At 41.8% G+C, this 24,589-nt stretch overlaps 1 protein-coding gene across 3 annotated transcripts in view; it reads right to left on the bottom strand.

Annotated features, from left to right (window-relative positions):
- The window catches only part of LOC122550917 (P2Y purinoceptor 8-like), a 75,890-nt gene that overhangs the window by 42,564 nt on the left and 8,737 nt on the right, over window positions 1-24,589 (bottom strand). The window contains exon 1 of one of the 3 annotated variants that reach the window (XM_043692361.1): window positions 3,210-3,628. The exons of 1 other annotated variant lie outside the window; for it this stretch is intronic. The gene's annotated coding sequence lies outside the window, so the exon portion shown is untranslated. Of the gene's footprint in view, window positions 1-3,209; window positions 3,629-24,589 lie in introns of those variants that run through there. One more of the 3 variants, XM_043692363.1, reaches the window with a different exon arrangement.

A 24,589-nucleotide genomic window follows, 5' to 3' on the forward strand; every position in this document is an offset into this window, starting at 1 on the left:
GCAATAAATGCTGGCCTTGACAGTGACACCCACATTCTATAAATGAATAAAAGAAATTGACATGTGATATATATTGATAATTTCATTCCAGATTTTTAATTCATTGAACTTAATTACCCTCGGATAGCATAGTTGGTTTTGAACTCACGTCTAAAGAGCATTAGTTCAATCTCTGAATTATCAATCTTACTGCTCTCAAAGCATGCTAATGTAAACAGTTTAGGTGAATTTGAGGGAAAGCTGTTGAGTCCCTTTAAACTAATGGCTCCCCAGTTCAAATTCTTTAATGTGCAAAAAGTTAGTGTAATCTCAGCATAACTCTGGATTCAAATAGAGTCATGGAGTGATAGAGATATACAGCATGGAAATGGACTCTTTGGTGCAACTCGTCCATGCCAACCAGATATTGCAACCTAATCTAGTCCCTCATCCAGATCATTTATAAAACTGACAAACAGCAGTGACCCCAAAACAGATCCTTGCAATACACCACTTGTAACTAAACTCCAGCATGAACATTTCCCATCAACCACCACCCTCTGTCTTCTTTCAGCTAGCCAATTTCTGATTCAAACCATTAAATCATACTCAATCCCACGCCTCCATACTTTCTGATTACCTACGGTGGGAAACCTTATCAAACGCCTTACTGAAATCCATATACACCACATCAATCACTTTACCCTCATCCACCTGTTGGTCAACATCTCAAAGAACTCAATATGGTTTGTGAGGCATGACCTCCCCTTTACAAAACCATGTTGACTATCCGTAATCAAATTATTCCTTTCTAGATGATTATAAATCCTATCTCTTATAATTCTTTCCAACACTTTACCCACAAGCGAAGTAAGGCTCACTGGTCTATAATTACCAGGGTTGTCTCTACTCCCCTTCTTGAACAAGGGAACATTTGCTATCCTCCAGTCTTCTGGCGCTATTCCTGTAGACAATGACGACATAAAAATCAAAGCTAAAGGTTCTGCAATCTCCTGCCTAGCTTCCCAGAGAATCCTAGGATAAATCCCATCTGGCCCAGGGACTTATCTATTTTCACACTTTCCAGAATTGTTAACACTCATTCCTTATGAACCACTATCCCATCTAGTCTCATATCCTGTATCTTAGTATTCTCCTCAATGACATTGTCTTTATTCAGTGTAAATACTGACAAAAAATATTCATTTAGCACATCTCCTATCTCCTTGGTCTCCATGCACAAGTTCCCACTACTGTCCTTGACTGGCCCTAGTATTACAACAGTCATTCTTTTATTCCTGATATACCTATAGAAAGCTTTAGGGTTTTCCTTGATCCTATCTGCCAAAGACTTCTCAAGTCCGCTCCTGGTTCTTCTTAGCTCTCTCTTTAGTTCCTTCCTGGCTCAGGTGTAACTCTCAAATGCCCTTACCGAGCCTTCATGTCTCATATTTATATAAGCCTCCTTCTTCTTCTTGACAAGAGATTCAACTTCTTTAGTATACCACGGCTCCCTCGCTCAACCACTTCCTCCCTGCCTGACAGGTACACACTTATCAAGGATACACAGAAGCTGTTTCTTGAACAATCTCCAAATTTCAATGTACCCATCCCCTGCAGTTTTCTTCCCCATCCTAAATCTTATCTAATCGCATCATAATTACTTCTCCCAATAGCTCAAATCCTCCAACCCTGGCAACATCCTTTTAAGTCTTTTCTGAACCTTTTCAACTTTCTTAACATCCTTCTAAAAGGAAGGAGACCAGAACTGCATGCAATATTCCAAAAGTGGCCCAATCAATGTCCTGTACAGCCACAACATGCTGAAAATGGAAACTGAAATGGGAACAAAGTGAATGTTCTAACCGAGGTGTAAACCTCCCCCAAACCTCAACCCACTCCCCTCTCACTCACTGCCATTTCTAACAATACCATAATTTCATAACTCTCAGTAGTTCCTTTTACATTCACTGGAATGCACCAAGAAAACCACCATGCATGAGGAGGACACACCACTGAAACGCAGAGAATCAAACCTTGGCTTTAGCAACCCACCCATTATGAAGAGCGACAGTCCTGTTAACTCAGAGAGAAAATTCACAAGAATGCTCCATGGACAATAGCCTTTCTAGAACTGTTAAAACTACTGAGTGTTAAATAAACTATAGCCCTCTGTCAAACACTGCCATTAGAGAGAGAGTGATTTAGCTGGAGGCTCACCACACTTGCAGCAAGGGCAGAAGTTGTGAAGGAGAGCTGGAAATTGAACCCACAGTGTTGGTAGCATAGACCTACCACTCAGCAAACTGAGTTAACCAACCACATTATCCACAGCAGTCACTCTCACACAGGCAATATTCACTCAGACATACACTTACACAACATTCACACAAGCAGACTATATTTACACAATTCACACTCAGACATACACAAACAATATTCATACTGACAAAGACCACATTCACAATCTTCACTCACACACACACAATGTACACAATGGTAAAGAGCCTTTTTACATACATTATTCACTCAGACACACATTTCCACACAATATTCACACTGACAAAGACTATATTTACAATTTTCAATCAGACATATAATATTTCACACCGACAAAGACTATATTCACACTATTCAATCAGACACAATATTCATACTGACAAAGATAATATTTAGATAATATTCTCTCAGACACACATATTCACATTGCCAAAGACTATATTTACAATATTCAATCAGACAACAATATTCATACTGACGAGACTATATTTATACAATATTCACGCAGACGCACACAATATTCACACTGACAAAGACTACATTTATACAATATTTATTCAGACACACATTTACACACAGTATTCACGCTGACAGAGACTATATACAATATTCACTCAGACACTCCATATTCACGCTAACGAAGGCTATATGTACACAATATTCACCCAGACACAATATTCACACTGACAAAGATTATATCTACATAGTATTCACTCAGACACACACTGACAATGATGATGTTCACATACAATGTTCACTCACACATCAAAAACAATGTTCACAATGACACAGACCACGTCCGCAAACACACGAGATTCACTCTGAGGCAGACACCGACAGTATTCACTCACACGCACCACACACAGCGTGTTGTCCCCACAGTGGTCAGACGGCATCAAGAGAGTTGCTGCCGTAAGAACGCGACAAGGAGCGACCCGAACGGGACTCACCCGGGATGTGGGGGGCTTTCAGATAAACTCCTGGTCCAAGTTCCTCGACTGAAGATGGATGGCAGCCTGCCTCCCAAGCGAGAGAACGGGGAAATCACTGAGAGGCTGGGGTGGAATTCGGAAACTAGCACAAGGGGCAGATAGATGCCCCGGCTGTGGGAGCTCTTCCCAAGTCAGCGTTCCTCAGCTGCTGAGGATCCGCGCACTGTAACCTTGGTCACAACGCCACGTGTTTTGAGTTTTGGTTTCTGCGGTACTGTGTGGGAAGCTAACGGCGTATCGACTGTCAGACGAAGAGGCTCTTCAGACCGAAATGTGTAAAGTCTGTGGAACAATGAGCCATTGAGCTGAGAGGTGACAGATCCTGTCAGATATAGCGCCCTGCATCCTTCAATACTGTCACGCCGTAGCCTGAGCTTGAGAATACACCGCAGATGGGTTTATAACAAAATAAAACAAAAAAGACATTTGATTTTCTTCCTCTTCTGAAGGGCGCCCAGTGAGAAGCTGACGGAAGTTTGGAAGTAAAACGAAGAACTGCGGGATGCTGGAACTCTGAAACAAAAGCAGAAATTGCTGGGGAAACTCTCTGGCAGCGTCTATGGCGAGAGAGCAAGCAGAGTTAATGTTTCAGGTCCAGTGACCTTTCTTCAGCACTTTGTTCCAATCCTCCCACAGAGTCGGACGTTTCTGAGAGACCTCCCCCCCCCCCCCCCCCCTCCCCCGCCAACGCAGCCTTCAGCCCAGCCCAGGTCAAATCCTGGAGCATTTCAGAGAATTTGGCATCATTGTCTGAATTTTCAAGAACCAGCTTGCACCTGAAAGAGGTGACTCACCCGGTTCTGGATCCTCTCTGTCTACCTGTAACCTCTTCGGACTGTTGTACAAACCCCTGTAGACTCGGGTAACTCCCTGCCCAGTAACACCTCCCTTGGAGCCAATCCACAGAGAAGAGAAAATCCGGCACCCCTCTGACACTGTGGCACTCCTGTTGTAAGGGGGAGGCTAGGTAAAGACATTGACTGCAGATGCTGGAAATCAGATTCTAGATTAGTGGTGCTGGAAAAGCACAGCAGTTCAGGCAGCATCCAAGGAGCATTAAAATCGACATTTCGGGCAAAAGCCCTTCATCAGGAATGCCAACAGTGTGGGAACCTCCCTGAGGACACCACTGGCTGTTACATAATTGGATTCTAAAATAAATCTCTGGGCCCATTTCAGTTAATTCGTCATAGAGATGTGCAGCACAAAAACAGACTCTTCAGTTTTAACTCATTCGTGCCTACCAGATATCCCAAACTATTTCGGTCCCATTTGCTAGCATTTGGACTACAGGGTGACCCCTGTATCCATGGAATCGTTTTCTGTGGTTTCAGTTACCCGCGATTTACCACAGCCAGAACATATTACAGGGAACATTCTGGAACCAGGGACTAGGAGGCTGCTGGGAAGGCAAATTTCCCATTTAAATGAATGGGTTCACACCTATCTGTGATGTGGGCTCCCGCTGTCAGTCTTGAAACATATCCCCCGCAGGTATGGGGAGGGGGGGTGTCTGCTGTATATTTCTCTAAACCCTTCCTATTCATATCCCCATCCAGATGCCTTTTAAACGCTGTAATTGTACCAGCCTCCACCACTTCCTCTGACAGCTCATTTCATACACACGCCACCCTCTATGTAAAAACGTTGCCCCTTCGGTCCCTTTTAAATCTTTCCCCTCTCACCTTAACCCTATGCCCTCTAGGTTTGGACTCCCCTTCCCTGGGAAAAGACTTTGGTTAGTCGCTGTATCCAAACCCCCGATGATTTTATAAACCTCTATAAGGTCACTGCTCAGCCTCTGGCACTCAAGGGAAAATAGCTCTAGCCTATCCAATCTCTCTCTGTAGCTCAACCCCTTCAAGCCTGGCAACATCATGGACAGGATGACTGCAGTCATAGGGTAAGATTTTCACTATTGGCTTTAAGAGCTCACTGTCTGGAGAATTGGAGCCACAATTTGCTCCAAATGAAGACGATAAGAATATCTGGAGCAAAAATAGGCCATTCAGCCCATCGAGTCTGCTCCACCATTCAACAAGATCAGGTGATCCATTGATGGTTAGGGGGTGAGCTTTCAAAGCAGGCAAGCCAATAGTGGAATGGCCAATACTGAGGTATAGCAGGTTGGCATTTCAGGAAAGTGGCAGAGAGGGATGTACTCCCTCCAGCTTTTTTTAAATTTGTCAAAATCAAAAAGATGTTGACCAGGGTGAACAAAGGAAACCCCACCACACAGTGGCTTACGGCTGCAGCTCAAACCAGGCAGGCTGAAAGGGCATCTAAGCCCACATTGGAGGACTGGTGCTCCAGGCTACCAGCAGAAAGTGGCACCCAAGATTGTTGGGGTGGACCATGGAACCTCCAGAGGCTTGGAGACCAAATGGATAGTTTTCAATCAGCGTCAATGAGCCTTTGAGCAGCCTTAGTTACTATCTGCTGCTTCAACCCCTCAAGTCTACTCCAGCATTCGATATGATTACGGCAAATCTCACCTCAGTCCTTTAACCAATTACTAATTAAACATCTATCTATCTCCTCTTTAAATTAATTAAGTGTCACGGGCATTCTGGGAGTAGTGACTTTCACAGATTCACGACCCTTTGAGATAAATAATTCCTCTTCATCTCAGTTTTAGGATAAGGAGTGTTTGGCGCACAAAGGGAAGGAAGAGTGAGGTGCTCGAAAAGCACAGCAGGTCAGGCAGCTTTTGCTGGAAACGTCAATTCTCCTGCTCCTCAGATGCTGCCTGACCGACTGTGCTTTTCCAGCACCACATTCTCGACTCTAATCTCCAGCATCTGCAATCCTCACTTTTGCCTGTACAAAGGAAGGCGTCCACCCTACATCTGATTTGTCAATCCATGGAAGCATTGCTTATAACTCGGTTAGATCTCCTCTCCTCCTTCTAAACACTAGCAAAGTGTTGGCAAAAACCACTCAATCTCTCCTATTAAGACAAGCCTTTCCTCTTTGGAATTAATCTCACAAACCTTCTCTAATGCATTCTTCCATGCATTAAGAGGACCAAACTGCACACAGTAGTCCAGATGTAATCCAGGACACATAATGCGGATTTACGCTGCATTCCCCCACAACATATTCTTGCTATGACATCCGGAACTGTTCACTGTCATTCCAGACGTGTTCTAACCAGGATTTTGGGCAGCTAAAGCATGACTTCTAATCTTTTGTATTCTCATCCTCCAGGTATAAAGGCAGCAACAACTTTCTGGATAGCACTTTCCAAGCCCATGACCTCTACCATCTTGAAGGAGAAGGGCAACAGGTGTCTGGGAACACCACCAACTCCCGACCACACACCATTCAGATTTGGAATTTCATTGCTGTTCCTCTCAGTATTGCTGGAACTCCCTCCATAACAGCAGGTGAGTGTTCCTCTACCCTGAGGGCTGCAGCAATTCAAGAAACCAACTCACCAGCACCTTCTTGAGGGCAATTACTGATGGACAATATTTTAAAATGCTTTAAAAATCCATTAGAGTTCTTGATTACATTATGTACGTGTTTGTTACATTTTAATGAGCTATGTGATGTGGCACATAGAGAGAGGGTGGCAAAGTGGCTCAGTGGTTAACACTACTGCCTCACAGCACCAGGGACCCCGGTTTGATTCCAGCCTTGGGCGACTGTCTGTGTGGAGTTTGCATATTCTCCCTGTGTCTGCATGGGTTTACTCTGGTTTCCTCCCACAGTTCAAAGATGTGCAGGTTAGATGAATTGGCCATGCTAAATTGTCCATAGTGCTCAGGGATGTGTAAGTTAGGTGCATTAGTCAGGGATAATGTAGAGCAATAGGGTAGGGAAATGGGTCTGGATGGGTTACTATTTGGAGGGTTGGTATGGACTTGTTGGGCCGAATGGCCTGTTTCCAAACTGTAGGGATTCTATGATTCTGAATACTGTTTCAGAATGCACCCATTTAAACTATCAAAGTTACATCAGTTAACCATTTAAAAATTGACAGATGTGTTTTATAAAAACAGAATGCCTATACATTTCTTCTTTCAGCTCTGTAATTCAAATTGCACTTACCAAAGATGAAAAGCTGCGATGAGTAAATTGCCAGAAAATGTGACAATGTCTTATAAAATATCCTCAAGCATTTCTCATGAGTTTGTAAAGGAAAAGTCACTGCCTCTTTTTTTTCTAATCAGTTTTAAATATTAATTGAAACATAGTTATGCCCAGACCAGCACTAATCAATTAGCCATTTGCTATTTTACATCCCGACTATATATGTGGACTCCTAAGCATCTCCAAACTTTCACTGTTTCAGTTTCGCCCCATTTAGAAAGCACCTATGCTATCCCTTTTAAGTCCATTGTGGATGACTTCAAATTCATTCATTTTGAAATCCATTTGGCACAGATTTGTTCATTACAGAATCCATTAATATTTATTTGTTATCTTCTGTTTCCATCAGCAGTGCTATAAAGTGCTTTGGGAAACCTTGAGGATGTCGACAGTGCAAGATCTGTCTTTATCAGAGTACTATAATTGAGGTGTTTAAACTGCTCTGCATCTGGTTTGTCAATCTCATTTACCAATTTATATAATGTTTTACTGGTACAGTTTATTTGGTGGGGCAGTACTGAATAAAGGAACATAGTCTTCATGTCCACATTAACCTGTTCAGGGCTAGGGTCGGCAGAAACAAAAACAAATTACTGGTGAAATTCAGCAGCTCTGGCAGCATCTGTGGGGAGAAAGTAATCTGTTTTAAGTCTGGTGACTTCTCATCAATTCACTCTGCTTTCTTTCCACAATGCTGCCAGACCTGCTGAGTTTCACCAAGAATTTCTGTTTTTATTTCAGATTTCCAGCAACCGCAGTTCTTTTTTTATTGTAGAGTCAGGAAGGAAGTTTTTGCTCAGAGAGTAGTTGAAACCGGGAACTCACTCACCCACACAGCTGTAGATATTGGATGAATTGAACTATTTAAGACTGCAATTGGTGTTTTGGTGAAAGAATCAAGCAATAAGAGTCAAAGACAGAAAATGGAGGCTGTGTGCAATGACAACAACTGATGATCTGACTGAATGACAAAGAAGCACTGAAGAACTGTAACACTTCGTGAATAAGGGAGTACTGTTAACACCTATTGTTCCTGATTTCTGTGTAATGTTGGAATATGACCGGACTAATACGGCTCATTCCACTGAAATACAGATCTAAGCCTACAGTTTTCTCAGTGACTCAATAACTTGTGAGTTGCTAAAACTGTTGTGACAGTGCAGTATTCATTCTATCTTTTCATTGTGAAATCAGCTGAACTGATAAGTCTCAGCTCAGTGGTACCCCTTCACCTCTGAGTCAGAAGATTCTGGGTTCGGTTCAGACTCAAAGGATGATTACTTAATGAGGGGGCATCTCATAGAAACATGCAGAATCCTGATGGGACTGGACAGGCTGGATGTGGGAAGAACGTTCCCAGTGTTGGGGAAGTCACAGTTTAAGAATAAGGGGCGAACCATTCAGAACTGCGATGAGGAAGAATTTCTTCACTCAGAGGATCATGAACCTTTGGAATTCTCTCCCACTGGAAGCTGTTGGGGCCGGTCCATTCGATATATTCAAGAGGGAGCTGGATGTGACCTTGTGGCTAAAGGGATCAAGGAGTATGGAGAGAGGGCGGGAGTGGGATATTGAATTGCGTGATCATATTGAATGGTGGAGCAGGTTCAAAGGGCCAAATGGCCTATTCCTGCACCTCTTTTCTGTATTTCTACACTAATCTAGATTGACTGTTTGGATCATAACAGATTGAGTGCTGTACTGTCAGAGGTGCAATCCTTTAAATTGGATGTTTAAGCTTTCTACTCTCAGGTAGGCTTATAAATATCTAAAAGTTAAAAAAAGAAACCATTAAAGAATGGCAAATTTATCTTGGTATCTTGATAAACATTCATCGCTCAACCAACATCATGAACAACAGTGGATCTGCCATTTCATTTCATTGTTGCAAATGGGATCTTCCCATATATAAATTGTCCCCTTAGGTTACAATGGCGACCATAGTTCAAAGGTTTTCATCAGCTGGAGTGATTTACAAATGCAAGCTCTTTCTCCCTTTTACAAATAGTCTTTGTGTCCATCTGAGACAGGCTGAAGAGTGGAAGATGAGGAGTTCAAATCATGTTTCCTATTCATCGTAAAAACAACCATCCTTGCTACATGCATCCATGTATGAATAGGGGTTGAAATCAGGACAGAGTGGAGATGTGTTGCCTCTTTGAAAAGCTAGTGATACTCATTGCTTAAGCTGAGGAAGGCTCACTTCAGGGAAGGGAGGGAAGTGTACTTGAAGCACCTCAACATTAAATAAACAAGTATAAAAGTTGTAAAGAAAGGGAGAAATCAAAGGCAAATATCAAAGAAAGTTTACAGCCTAAGAAAGAAATAGCTTTTCAAAAATAATCTTCACTTAATGGAGATTTGTTACAATCTGGAATATGTTCCTTTTTAAGGTATTGTGAGCAGATTCAGTTGTAAATTTGTTTCAAAAGTTGAAAATTTGCAAGGATGTGGGAAAACAGCATTAATGTCCAGCGAGGTCTGGAACCAGGGACTGATGCAGACTAGAGGCGAGGCACCAGTGTAGTCTATTATTTCTGCAAAGCTGTGCATCTCATTTCCCTATTTTCTAAGATCTTACAACTAAAGGGGCTGTAGTTAGGTACCTTTGTACCGAAGATGGCACTGTAAGTGGCTAAATATAAACTTTTCACTGTATTCATTGAGTATATGTGAAAATAAAGTTAATCCATTCATTCATCCATACTCGGTAGCTTTCTCAGAAACAGTACAATGGACTCAATGGATTTTATCTGTGTTGCATGATACTATGATTCAGATGTCTGTGGTGTTGTAGAAATTTAAATTGGAAAATGATAATTGGTAAAATTACTCCAACGCCGTTTTACATTCTCCCTCTGAACAAGCTGATATATCGTGAAGGTAGATGTCATTGTGCCCACATTGATATCTAAACTACTAAATGGAGCCAAAACCACATCACACCAATTTCTGAATAAAAACAACAGTGACTCGCAAGTTTTTCCCTTGCACATATCTGCCTTTGCAGACATGAGGTATGATCTTGCACCTTCACCCACAATAGCTTCCCTGAAAGAACTGTTGAACACAACAAGCCACAATAACAATTAGATCATGAAGCGATGACAACAACTAATGGAGAATTAGAATTAAGCCTGTTTGTTTGAAGGTGTTTGAAAATAATAAAGTCACTGCACAAATAAAGCTGTGTTTCCAAGATGACAGACCATTGAAATTAACACATGCTAAGCAAAACTTTCCCCACTTTAAATAGTGTCAGGGTATTTCTTGTCATAGGAGTGTAATAAACTGTCATGATTAACTGCTATCATGGTTTGAATTTCCACAGTCTTCAAAGGGACACTAATACAAGTGAAGTAATAGGAGAGTGCATCCATGTCTATGAAATGATAAATAATTAACTTTTGTTTATATGGCACCTGTCATGAGCTCAAATTATCTGAAAGCTACTGAAGCACTGATTAAACTTTAGTCACTTGTTGGAATGCTTGAAGAAAGAAATGACTATAACTTATCACAGTATCATAGATCTGTAACCTTACTTCAAAACAATTACCATGTCTGGGTGAGACTTCCAGTTGATGGCCTCCAGGGATCATCTCCCATTAGAATGCTGAGGCTCAGAATGAAGCAGTTGGACATTCACACTAGTGCTGGCATTGACAGAGATGGGCATTCACCAGGTAAGGTAGGGAAGCTAATGGCAATTTTGTGTTCTTTGTTAGAAGTTCTGTGAGCACCACTGGTAGACCAGCATTTATTGCCAAGCCCTGGTAAGTTACCTCCTTGAACTACTGCAGCCTTCAGTGTATGGTCACACACATCAGAAGGGAGTTCCAGGGTTTTGACCCAGCAGAAGGAGTGGGGATATAATTCCAAGCCAGGATTGTGTGTTTCTTGGAGATGAACTTGCAGGTAGTGGCATTCCCACGTGCCTTCTGCCTTTGTCCTTCTGCATGGTAGAGGTCATACATTTGGTAGGTGCTGTTGAAGCTGTGCATCTTGAGTAGGATTGACGCTCTCTCTAGGCTGTGCAGCTGCTCGGTGGATCTGTGCGATTGACATGCCAATGTATTTTTTTTACTTGTTTACAGGGCTTGAGCGTCACTAGCTCGGCCAACATTTAATACCCATTCCTAATTGCCCAGAGGGCAGGTAAGGGTCAACTATCATTGTGGGTCCAGGTAAAGTCAGCATTCTCCTTCCCAAAGGGCATGGGATAGGTTTCTCCAAACAATTGCCTACGGTTTCATGGTCACTATTAGGCACTGAATTCCACATTTATTAGTGAGTTCAAATTCCACCATCCGCCAGGGCGAGATTTGAACCCAGGTCCCCTATATATTACCCGGTTCTGTGAATTGACGGACTCTTGATAATACCACTCAGTCATTTCCTTGACCCCTGTTTTCAGAACCCACTGCTATGTAGAAATCTTGGAGGTCTGTGCAGCAGCATGGAAAACTTACAAAGTGTACACTGACACCATGATGCAATAATGCTGAAGGCAATGAATGTTGAAGGTGCTGGATATGGTGCCAATCAAGTGGATTCTTTTGTCCTGGATGGTGTCAAGCTTCTTGAGTGTCGTTGGGGCTGCACTCAGTCAGGCAAGTGGAGAATAATCCATCACACTCCTGGCGTGTGCCTTGTCGATTATGGACAGACTTTGGGTAGGCAGGTGGGGAGTTGCTCACTGCAGAGTTGCCAGCTTTTGATCTGCTCTCATGGACACATTTATATGGCTTGGAGAAAGTGAGGACTGCAGATGCTGGCGATCAGAGTCAAAACTTGTGGCACTGGAAAAACACAGCAAACCAAGCAGCATCTGAGGAGGAGGAGAATCGATGTTTCAGGCATAAACACTTCAATGGCTGATGCCCAAAATGTCACCCCTCCTGCTCCTTGAATGCTGCCTGACCTGCTGTGCTTTTCCAGCACCACAGGTTTTGACACGACATTTATATGGTTGGTCCAGTTCAATTTTTGCTAATGGCAACTGATTCCTCCGCCCCCACCCCAGAACCCCAGATGTCGTTAATGGGGAATTTAGAGATGGTAATGCCATTGAATATTGGAGATTAGATGTAAACATGAGCCTAGTGCCAGTTAAGAAGCTGGAAGGAAATTAGACAAAGAAAAAAAAAGTTCCTCTGACAGGAGGAAATCCTGAACAAGGGGACATCATCTTAAAATTAAAGCTGACACAATAAGGAAGGGAATCAGTAAAGATTTTTCACAATGGCAGTAGAGAAATTCTCCAAGAGGTTGCGGATGCTGGAACAGTTTCAGCACATCCAGGACTGAGGTTGAAAGATGTCTCTTGAATAAAATATCAGGAAAACTGAGGCTATTATGGATGAATTAGGTTATAGATTGAATTGAATAACAGAGCAGGTTTGAAGAGCTGAATTGCCTTCTTGTTCTTCTGCGTTCCTCAAAATGTAATGTCTATATTGAGTATGGGTTCATCAATTATCTTCATTTACCCTTACTGGATCCTGCCTGCCCCAATATATCCACTTTCCAAACCAGAGCCAAGAAAGTTATTCCAGAATGGACGGTACAAAACATTCTACTGACAGGAACCGTATTTCAAACGAGTGCTAATGAATGGATGGAAACCTTCTTCAGCTGGGTGTAAATGGAAATACAGTTTGAACCCTCTCAACCCAATTGTCATTAGATATGTCACCAAAGCTGTCACCAACTTGACCTTCTTAATTATAAAAGAAACCTGGCTTTGGAAAGAAAAATGCAGTTCTTGTACAATTGAGCCGCATTTTTCTGATTATGTGGTTCAAGCTTTTTGATAAAGGAAGCTTCACTTTATTGTGGCAGAGGCTACAACTAATCTTGATGATGATGCTAAACTGAGTACTTCCTATCTTCCCATCACCAGCTAGATTAAGATGAATCAAAAATAGAAGGTCGTGAAGCAGAATGCTATTGCAGGTTTGCAGTATGGCTGAGAACTCATCAGCCTCAAAGTTGCATTGTTTGATATGGTATATAAAGTAATTGATCTGAAAGAACGCAATATTTTATTCAAGATATTCACACATCTGAGACATATAATGTTCAGATTACTGCAAACGTTTGAAAATCCTAAACAAGCACAGAGAATGCTAAAGAAATTCTAAGTCTGGCAGCATCTGTGGAGAGGGAAACAGAGTCGACCTTTCGAGTTTCATATAGTCCTTCTTCATTTTCTGCGTTGTTCCATCCCGTACGTTGCTTTGAAAATATCCAACGCTATCACTTCCTGAGTGAATTTTGAATGTTTCCTTGGATCGTTAACACAGGATCAGGGTTAGAGCGTTCAGTTCTCTCTACCTTCAATTAGATGACGGCTGCGTTCCTCTCCATTTGACTGGGTTCCCTTGACATGGTTTGCTAACAAAACTATGTCAATCCCAATTTTGAAATTTCCAATGAACCCTAATTCTCAATATGTTTTTAGAAGTGCAGGATATTTTAGATACATGAGTATCACTGAATGGCCAGTTCTAATTTCAAGATTGTGCCCTCTTTTGCATGAAAGGAATTTGGTTGCTCTGTCTGTCCTGGCAAAGGCTTTAAACACATAGCACTGCAATTAGATTACCCTGGTCATCTATTTTCAAGGGTATTCATGCTTAATCAATGTAACTTCCTTTAGAACTTATGTTAAATTTAGGAAGGAGGTGATATGAACTATCCCAAGGTATACACAAATATTAAAGTAAAGTCACCTTCAATCTGCCAGGCCATAGGGTTGCAGTCTCAGAAAGACTTGCCTTTTTGTTTTCTTATTCATTCACAGGATGTAAGCATTCCTGGGTGGGCCAATGTTCTTCCCTCATTGCTCAGGGAGCAATTAAGAATCAACCAGATCATGGGTTTTTCCTGCAATAAACAATGGTTTCATAGTCATCATTAACTCAATTTTTTTTAAATTGAATTCAAATTCCACCAAATGCTACAATGGGATTCAAACCCAGGTCCCGAAAACATTGAGGATCACCATGCCTCAAATGAGATTGAGGAGGAGAGTCCTTCATGGTAATCTTAGCTGGTGTATAAATAAATATTAAATACAGCCCTCAAAGCTCTTGTATTGCATTAAAATTAGGTCAAGTTCCTCAGGTGACCTACTTTAGCTTTTATTTTCTCCTTGCTGCATTGAAATTGCATCTTTTGTCATTGTAGCAGTTCTTTTTTAAGACCACAAGATGTAAGAGCAGATGTTGGTCATTTGGCCCATCAAATCTGTTCCATTATTCAACAAAACATGGCTAATCGATAGTCCTCAACTCCACTTTCCTGCATTTTCCATCTAACCCTTGATTCCCTTACTGATTTAAAATTGGTCTATCTCAGCATTGACTATTTTTGCCAACTGCACCTTGATGGTATTTGGGGTAAGGATTTAACAATTTACCCTTTGAGAGATGAAATTTGCCCCCTTCCCCCCATTAAATAAAGAGACTGCTGGGGAAACTCAGCAGTTCTGTCAGCATTTGTGGAGAGAAAAACAGAGTTAATGTTTTGAGTCCAGTTTGGTTCTTTTTCAGAATTGCTTCTTCTCATTTCTCGGAGAAATGGGGTCTCCATATTGTGCAATTATGCGCCCAGTCCTAGATTGTCCCACAAGGCGAAACATTCACTCTACATCTTTCCTGTCAAGCTGTTAAGGATCTTATATATTTCAATTAGATCTCCTTCTATTCAACTAAACCCCAATGAATGCAGGCCCAACCAACTCAAACACTTCTCATCAGACAATCTCAGTATGTCTAGGATCATGCTCGTGAAATCTATTTGGCCTGTCACCAATGCCAGTGCATCTAGACAATTAATGTATTTAACTGATGACAGAATGGTGGTGTAATGGTTAGCACTGCTACTTCATAGTGCCAAGGGCAAGGGTTCAATTCCAGTGTTGGTCAACTGTCTGTGTTGATTCTGCATGTTATCCCTGTATCTGTGTGGGTTTTTGCTAGGGGCGCTGGTTTCCTCCTACAATCCAAAGATGTGCATGCTTGGTGCATTGGCGATGCTAAATTGCTCTGTAGCTATCCAGGCTCAGTGGATTAGCCATGAGAAATATGGGGTTACAGGATGGGATGCTCTTCAGAGGGTTGATGCTGACCTAATGGCCTCTGCCTGCACTGTAGAGATTCTAGACAAGATGACTAAATGCTTTCACAATATTCTGGGTGTGTTTTTGGCTAGCTTTTCAAAGGCTTCCCTTTTTTGACTTCTCCATTTTGATGTCAAATTCTATTTGCCTTCCCTATTGCCCACTCAACTTAGATGCCCACTCAACTTTTTGTGATTCATGCACAAGTCCCTTTATTTTCCAAAGAGCATAACCTCCAAAGGGCATAACCTAATTTTACCACATTACATTCCATCGGCCAAGTCTTTGTCCATTATCCCTCTGTAGACTCTTTGTGTCATCCGCATCACTTGCTTTCCCACCTATTTTTCTGCCATCTATAAACATGGCGAAAGTACATTCATTTTCCTCATCCAACTTATCATATATATTGTAAATAATTGTGGGCCCAGCACTATTCCCTGTAGCACTCCACTAGGTTGCCATCTGAAAATGTCTTCTGTATGCCGACTCAATTAATTAGCCAATTCTCCATCCATGTTAAATTGCCACACCGTGAGCTCTCATAAGTAGTCTAATATTCAGTATTAAAAGCTTTTTGTAAATCCAAATATATTACACGTACTGGCTCTCCCTTGCCTATGCTGCCTGTTAGATCCTCAAGGAAGCAATTAAGAAGGTAAATGGTATATTGGCCTTCATTGTGAGAGGATTAAAAGTAGGGATAACTTACCAGATGCTGCCAGACCTGTTGAGCTTTTCCAGCAATTTGTTTTTGTTAGGGATAACTTACTGCATTTATACAGGGCTTTCGGGAATCCATACTTAGAGTAGATTAGATTATTTAAAGTGTGGAAATAGGCCCTTCAGCCCAACAAGCCCACACCGACCCTCCAAAGATTTACCCCTTCACCTAACACTACGGACAATTTAGCATGGCCAATTCACCTAACCTGCACATCTTTGGACTGTGGGAGGAAACCGGAGCACCCAGAGAAAACCCACGCAGACACAGGAAGAATGTGCAAACTCCACACAGACAGTAGCCCGAGGCAGGAATTGAACCCCGGTCTCTGGCGCTGTGAGGCAGCAGTGCTAACCACTGTGCCCCCGTGCCGTACTGTTTGCAGCTTTGGTCACCCTACTTGGATGTATGTGCCATAGAGAGTGTGCAGCAGAGGTTCACCAGGCTGATACCTGGAGCTGTCCAATTAGTTCAACTGGGGTTGCATTCACCAGTGTTTAGAAGAATGAGAAGGGAACTGATTGGAACATATCCAATTCTAACAGGATTGGGGCAAACTAGATGCAGGGAGGATTTAAAGGCATCAAGAGTTATGGGGAGAATGTGGGAACATAGCATTAAGATAGAGGCTCAGCCATGGTCACTGAATGGTAGGCTCAAAGGGATGATTGACCTATTCCTGCTCCTCATGTCTATGTTTCTATCTAAAGAATCCTAATATATTTGTCAGGCATGTTAGCCCCCTTTCGTGAGTTCATGCCAACTCATTCTTGATCATAGTCTGTATTTCTAACTGCATTAAATCCTCTATAATCAACTCTAATATTTTCCCAACGACATATTAAACTAACTGGCCTATAATTACTTCTTATTTTGTCCCTCTTTTTTTGAACAAGGGCATCACATTGACTGTTTTCTAATTTATGGGACTTTTCCAGGAACCAAAGACACTATCACATCCATTATTTTTGTAGCCATTTCTTTTAATATACTACGGGTATTACCTATTAGAATCAGGATCATTTTCATTTTTAACCCTATTAGTTTCCCTATAGCACTTCCAGTGATATTTATTGCATTTTGTCCTCCCTACCTGTTGCCCCTTGATTTTGTATTTTTTTAGGAATGCTGTCAGTGTCCTCCACCATGAAGACTAATGGAGAATATATACTCAACTTCCCTGCCATTTGCTGGTTCCCAATTATTTCCTCCATCTCGTTCTCCAAATCGCCTATGTTCATTTTGATGCTTCTCTTCCTTTTTACATATTTGAACAGTCGCGCATTTGTCACTTTTATTTTACCTGCTAGTTGACCCTTTTTTATTTATTCCTTTTTTAAGTCATTTTTTGGTGCTTCCAAACTTCCTGACCTTGTGGTTTCCCACCAATCTCAGCCACATTTCATGTCAGTTCTCTGGGCAAATCTGCCCTCATTCCTTAGCATTTGCCTTTAAGTTTAGCAATGTTGTTGCCAGTCCAGATATCCCCCTCAAACTGAACACTAAATTCTATTGTGTTATGTCTGCTGTTTCTTGGGGAATCGTTAATTCTGCAATTATTCATTAAGCATGTCACATGACACATTAGTACATCCAAACAAACTGATCCCTGGTTGAATCCACAATATGTTGTTCTAAGAAACTGCCCCAAATACACTATGAATTCTTCCCCATGGAATCTGACTTCACCCAACCTACATAGAGATTAAAATCACCCATTATATATTGCCTCTTTTGCATATTCACATCATCTCTGATTTATTCTGTGTCCTATTGTATAGATACTGTTAGGGGTCTGTAGACTATTTCTACCAGTGTCCTCTCCCCCTGTTTATTTCTTACTATCGTCCAGATGGAATGTACACCTTTTGATCCAAAATTAATTCTTTCATTGTACTATTTCATTTTGTACCAAAAAAGGCACCCCACACCTCACTCCTTCCTACCTGTCTTTTTGAAAAGTCACATACACTTGAATATTATGCTCCCAGCCTTGATCTCCCTGCTTCTATAATGACTATAAGATCATATCCCTTACTGTCTTTGTGCCGATAATGCATTTATTTTGATATGATTATTTTCCTCCAATTTTACCGTTACTGTAATGGCAGGAACCTATGGATCATCTCTGATTGCCCTCAGGCTGAGTACAATTGCGATCGACCACATTGCTACGAATCTGGTGTCACATGTTGGCCAGACCAGAGAAGGATGGCAGTTTCTTCTGCCAGGGACATCAGTGAACTAAATATGTTTTTACAATGAACAACGATAATTGTTGTAGACCCCATCACTGAGGCCAACTTTATTTTCAGGAGTTGTTCATTGAATTCAACTTCCAACAGTTGCTGTGGTGGAAATAGAGCTACAGACTGTTGGTCATGAACCTCTGGATCACCATGTCAGCAATTCAATCATTAGCCCTCTCCCCATCTCCCAATCTCTTAATAAGTTCAAACTCACTGTGACTGCACACCACCTGCTAACTAATTGTTGCCTCCAATTCTGCACAAGACCTGCCATATTGTATTCATTCATAATATGTGGTTATCCCTGGCTAGGTCAGCATTTATTGTCCATCCCTAGTTTCCCAGAGGGCAGTTGAGAGTCAATTACATTGCTGTGGGTCTGGAGTCACATGTAGGTCAGACAAGTTCCCTTCCCTAAAGGACATTAATGAGTCAGATGGATTTTTCCTGACAATTGGCAATGGGTTCATGGTCATCATTAGATTCTTAATTTTAGATTATTATGGAATTACAATTCCATCATCTCCTATAATGAGATTTGAACCAGGTCCTCAGAGCATTACCTGGATCTCCAGACTAATAGCCTAGTAATAATAACACTAGGCCATCCCAGACCAGTCTTGGGCACGTAGCTGTCGTAAAGGAAGGTGTTAGCAATGGAGAAAGCATTAAAACAAATAATCAGATGGATAGAAAAAAGGCACCAAGGTGCAGACTGACGTGTTATCTTGTTCTTGATGTTTTTGAGCTCACATTATCTTCCAGTGTGTGGCCACAAGCATATCAATGCTTTCTTGCCCGTGTGGGTGCTATAGTGCAGTTGAGGTTAAGCGACTGGATTAAACAGACAGCCATTGCGCCCCATTTTAAAAAGCTGTGATAAATTGTGAAAGGCATGTCGCATTTAATGCCATATTCATGCAGCAATATATTTCTCATCAATAAATGTTTGCTCAGACATAAAATCAGGACTTGATTCATGGAAACAATTACAGAGGTTGATGAAGACTGTTTTAGCCAGAAAAAAAGGAAAATAAATTACTTGCCGAATTTATTCTGCCTCAGTCTTCTTTATTCCATCTCATTTTAAAAATTTGTTTATGAGATGTGAACATCTCTGGCTGGCCCAGTATTTATCTCCCATCCCTAGCTGTCCAGAGAACAGTTTAAAGCCACATTGCAGTAAGTCTAGAGTCACATGTAGGACTGACCAGAATCACAGTTTTTTTAAAAAAATTAATTCACGAGATGAGGGCATTGCTGCTAGACCAGTATTTATTGCTGAACCCTAATTGCCCAGAGGGCAGTTAGGAGTCAGCCACATTGCTGTGGGTCTGGAGTTACATGTAGACCAGATGCAGGAGAGATATGTGACATGTTCCTTCCCTAAAGGGCATTAATGAACCAGATGGACTTGAGAGAGTAGACAAGGCAAGATCTCAAATTCACCTGAACTCACCATTGCTAGCAAGCTGCCACTAAAGCAAATGAAAGAATAAATACAGATGATCCATATAACATCAGTGAACCAGTGATAGCTTCACAATCTTTACACAAACTATTTTACCATTTCAGATTTTCATTATTTTATTGACTTTAAATCCCTCCACTACCATGAATTAGAACTCCGGTTCTCAGTGTGATATTCTCAGCCTGTGAATTGCTAGCCCAGCTTTATGACCACCTTGTATCATTCAGCTTTTTGTTTAAAATCAACCTGCTTCGACATGTTATGACACACCAGGTAGGACTTCAGCCTGGAGTTGTATCTTTTGGTTCAGAGGTAGGATCACTTCCACTGCTCCACAAGAGTCCCTTGAAATAAGAGGGCAAGTCATCCTTTATTTACATTGTGCACAGTACATGGGCTCTGACTTGCCAGCTCAGAGCCAGTCCCTACACTGGGGAGACTCTCTGAATCCCCTGTTTACATCTGTCAGCCAGGGTTCCCTGATTGGCCCAGGTTAACAGATCAATCAAGGATCTTATATTCAATGAAATCCAGCTGGCCTCTGTTCCAATTAATACAGGGCAGCACGGTGGCTCAGTGGTTAGCACTGCTGCCTCACAGCACTAGGGTCCCAGGTTCGATTCCAGCCTTGGGTGACTGTCTGTGTGAAGTTTGCACATTATGCCCGTGTCTGCATGGGTTTCCTCCAGGTGCTCCAGTTTCTTGCTACAGTCCAAAGATGTGCAGGTCAGGTGAATTGGCCATGCTAAATTGCCCATAACGTTAGGTGTATTAGTCAGAGAGAAATGGGTCTTGATGGGTTACTCTTCGGAGGGTCGGTGTGGACTTATTGGGCTGAAGGGCCTGTTTCCACACCGTAGGGAATCTAATCTAATCTACATCCCCCCTTCTGTCCTTACAACCTTTTTGAAAGCTAAAATCTCTTTCTGTTGTTCCAATTACCTCTATTTGGCGACATTTATTGAAGTGTCCTCTTTAAGTAGTAATATTTCCAATCAGGTCTACTTTGGTGAACAGTCAGTACTGGGCCCAATGTGTGTCAAAGATCTCGTTGACAACTAGGACAGATTGTAAGACATCACAGAATCACAGAATTGCTACCACATAGAAGGAGGCATTCAGCCCATTGTGCCTCTGCTAAGATGGATATGGGGAGGAACTTCATCTTTCAGGATTTCAATAATGAATACTCTTCCCCAGAGAGCAATGGCAGCCTGGATCGTTGATTGTGTTTAAAGATGAGTTGGACAGATTATTGATTGACATGGAAGTCAGGGGTTATGGAGGTCAAAAGGGAATGGAGTTGAGATCAGATCAACCATGGTATTATTGAATGGTGGAACAGGCACAAGAGTCTAAAATACACCTACAATACACCAAGATCTTATGTTCTTATCATCTTTTCGGTCCTCTTTAAAACTTTTCATTGGTTTTCCTACAGAGATAACTGCAGTTTTGCCACATGACTTAATTTTTCTGCATCTCATCGTGGGTTAGTACATCAATCCAAATTGTCATATTTCACACTAATTCAAACCAATTTCTGAAGTTTCATGTATTTGCCTAATATACATTGATATCCAGTGGTTTTGTTGAATTAAACTCTTATCTAGTTTTGATAAATAAATAAAAATAGAACCCTCCGTGCAACTATACAGCATTGTCAATGATCTGCTTGTCCCCTTTGTGGTTCTGATATAACAAACCCTTTCTCCATATTGATTCCTTGAAACAAGCTTGCCACTGATCTGGGAGAAAGTGAGGACTGCAGATGCTGGAGATCAGAGTCGAGAGTGTGCTGCTGGAAAAGCTCAGCAAGTCAGGCAGCATCCAAAGAGCAGGAGAATCGACAATTTGGGCATAAGCCCTTCCTGATGATTCTCCTGCTCCTCGGATGCTGCCTGATCTGCTGTGTTTTTCCAGCACCGCACTCTTGATTCTTGCCATGGTCTAGTTTGTTTTATGATTGATCCATTTCCCGCTTCCATTAACTGGCTTTATTTACTTCCTGCAATGTACTCAGTAAAGTTATGGACCATTTCTCTTAACATTGTATAATTAATTTTGACGCAATTATGTGGCCAGTTAGGAAAAATCACAAAGCAAAAACTAACAATGTAGGAAAATCACAGAATCTCCTTCACCAATGACCCAATTTCCATTGTAAATTCTGAAAAGGGGATGTTCATTGACAATTCCATAATATTCAGCAGCATCCACAACTCCTCCAATACTGAAGCAGTCCATGTCCAAATGCAGCAAAACCTGGATAATATGCAGGTTTGGGCTGACAAGTGGAAAATAATATTCATCAGGTTCACCTCTTCCCTGCTGAGTTCTAGTGTGCATCTGAAGATATATAGAGTCATAGATTCAGAACCATAGAATCACAGAGTCACAGAGTCATAGAGATGTAGAGCACAGAAACAGACCCTTTAGTCCAACTTGTCCATGCCGACCAGATATCCTGAACTAACCTAATCCCATTTGCCAGCACTTGGTCCATATCCCTTTAAACCCTTCCTATTCATACACCCATCCAGATGCGTTTTAAATGTTGTAATTGTACCAACCTCCGCCATTTTCTTTGGCAGCTCATTCCATACACGCACCACCCTTTGCGTGAAAAAATTGCCCCTTAGGTCCCGTCTAAATTTTTCCCCTCTCACCGTCAGCCTATGCCCTCTAGTTCTAGACTCCCCCACTCCATGGAAAAGACCTTGTTTATTTACCATATCCATGCCTCTCATGGATTGTATAACCCTCCATAAGGTCACCCCTCTGCCTTTGATGCTCCAGGGAAAACAGCCCCAGCCTATTCAACCTCTCCCTATACCTCAAATCCTCCAACCCTGGCCACATACTTTAACATCCTTGAAAGATACAGAATACTGACTGGCCTGGAGACAGTAGATGTTAAGAAGATGTTTCCACTGGTCGAAGAGACTTGGACCTGAGGGCATAACCTTACAGCAAAGAGAAGATTTTTTAGTATGGATATAAGGAAAAACTTCTTCAGCTAGAGAATGGTGAATCAATGGAATTCATTGCCACAGAAGGCTGTGGAGGCCAGATAATTGAGTATATTTAAGACTGAGATACATCATTTCTTCAGTATCAAGGGGATCAAGGGTTACAGGTAGAAAACGGAAGATTGGGGATTGAGAAACTTATCATCCATGATTGAATGGTGGAGCAGATACTAATTTCTGCTCTTATGTCTTTTGCTCTTAATCTTTTATGAGTCCCTTCAAGATTCACTACATCATTTGATAGGATGGAAACCAGAAATGCACTCAATATTCCAAAAGTGGCCTAACCAATGGCCTGTACAGCTACAACAGGACCTCCCAGCTACTATACTCAATGCTTTGAGGAACATAGTAACCGAAGTAGGCCATTCAGCCCCTTGATCCTGTTCTGTCATTGAATAAGTTCTGTGGACTAACTCCATTTACCTGCCTTTAGCCCATATCTCTGAATACCTACACCACATATATGCCTGGCAATGATCATCTACAATAAGAGACAATCTAACCATCAATCCATGATATTCAGGAACATTGCCCCAAAATCCCCAACTATTCACATCTGGAGGTTGCTATTGACTGGAAGAAGGGCTTATGCCTGAAACATCGATTTTCCTGCTCCTTGGATGCTGCCTGACCGGCTGTGCTTTTGCAGCACCACACTCTCCATATTGAACTGGATCAGCCAAATAAATACAGTAGCTTCAACACAGGTCAGAAGCTAGGAATGTTGCAATGAGTGACTCACCTCCTCACTCACTAAAGCCTGTCCACCATCTGTAAGATACAAGGTAGGAGTGTGTAGGAATACTCCCCACATGCCTTGATGAGTGTAACACTCAAGAAATCTGAGACCATCCAAAAGGCATCCTGCATGATTGTCACCACATGTACAAACATTGACTCCTTTCACTACAACGCTCACTAGCAGCAGTGTGCACCATCTGCAAATGCACTGCGGAAATTCTGTACAGTTCTGGTCGCCATATTTTGGGAAGGATGTGGAAGCATTGGAAAAGGTGCAGAGGAGATTTATCAGGATGTTGCCTGGTCTGGAGGGAAGGTCTTATGAGGAAAGGCTGAGAGACTTGGGTCTGTTCTCATTGGAAGAAAGAAGGCTAAGAGGGAATTTGATAGAGACATACAAGATGATCAGTGGATTACATAAGGGTAGACAGTGAAAGTCTTTTTCCTAGGATGATAACGTCAGCTTGTACAAGGGGGCATAACTACAAATTGAGGGGTGATACATTTAAGACAAATGTCAGAGGCAGGTTCTATACACAGAAAGTGACGAGCGTAGAATGTAGTTAACTCAGCCACATTTGGGAGATTTAAACAATCCTTAGATACGCACATAGATCGTGATGGGATAGTGTAGGGGGATGAGCTGAGAATAGTCCACAGGTCGATGCAACATGGAGGGCCAAAGGGCCTATTCTGCGCTGTATTGTTCTATGTTCTATGTTCTATGATGCCAGGGTCTGTAAGGATATGGCACTTGAATATGGGGATAGAATGTGGAGCTGAGGAGAAGTGGGGTAAAGGACTGCGTAGATAGGTGGAGATAGATCTCTGAGAGAGAGAACGATAGTTAGGCAAAGGGATGGATGATGGTGTTTCAGGGAAGGGCTCATGC

This window comes from Chiloscyllium plagiosum, chromosome 6 (genome assembly GCF_004010195.1).
Source record: "Chiloscyllium plagiosum isolate BGI_BamShark_2017 chromosome 6, ASM401019v2, whole genome shotgun sequence".
In the NCBI taxonomy this organism is placed as follows: Eukaryota; Metazoa; Chordata; class Chondrichthyes; order Orectolobiformes; family Hemiscylliidae; genus Chiloscyllium; species Chiloscyllium plagiosum.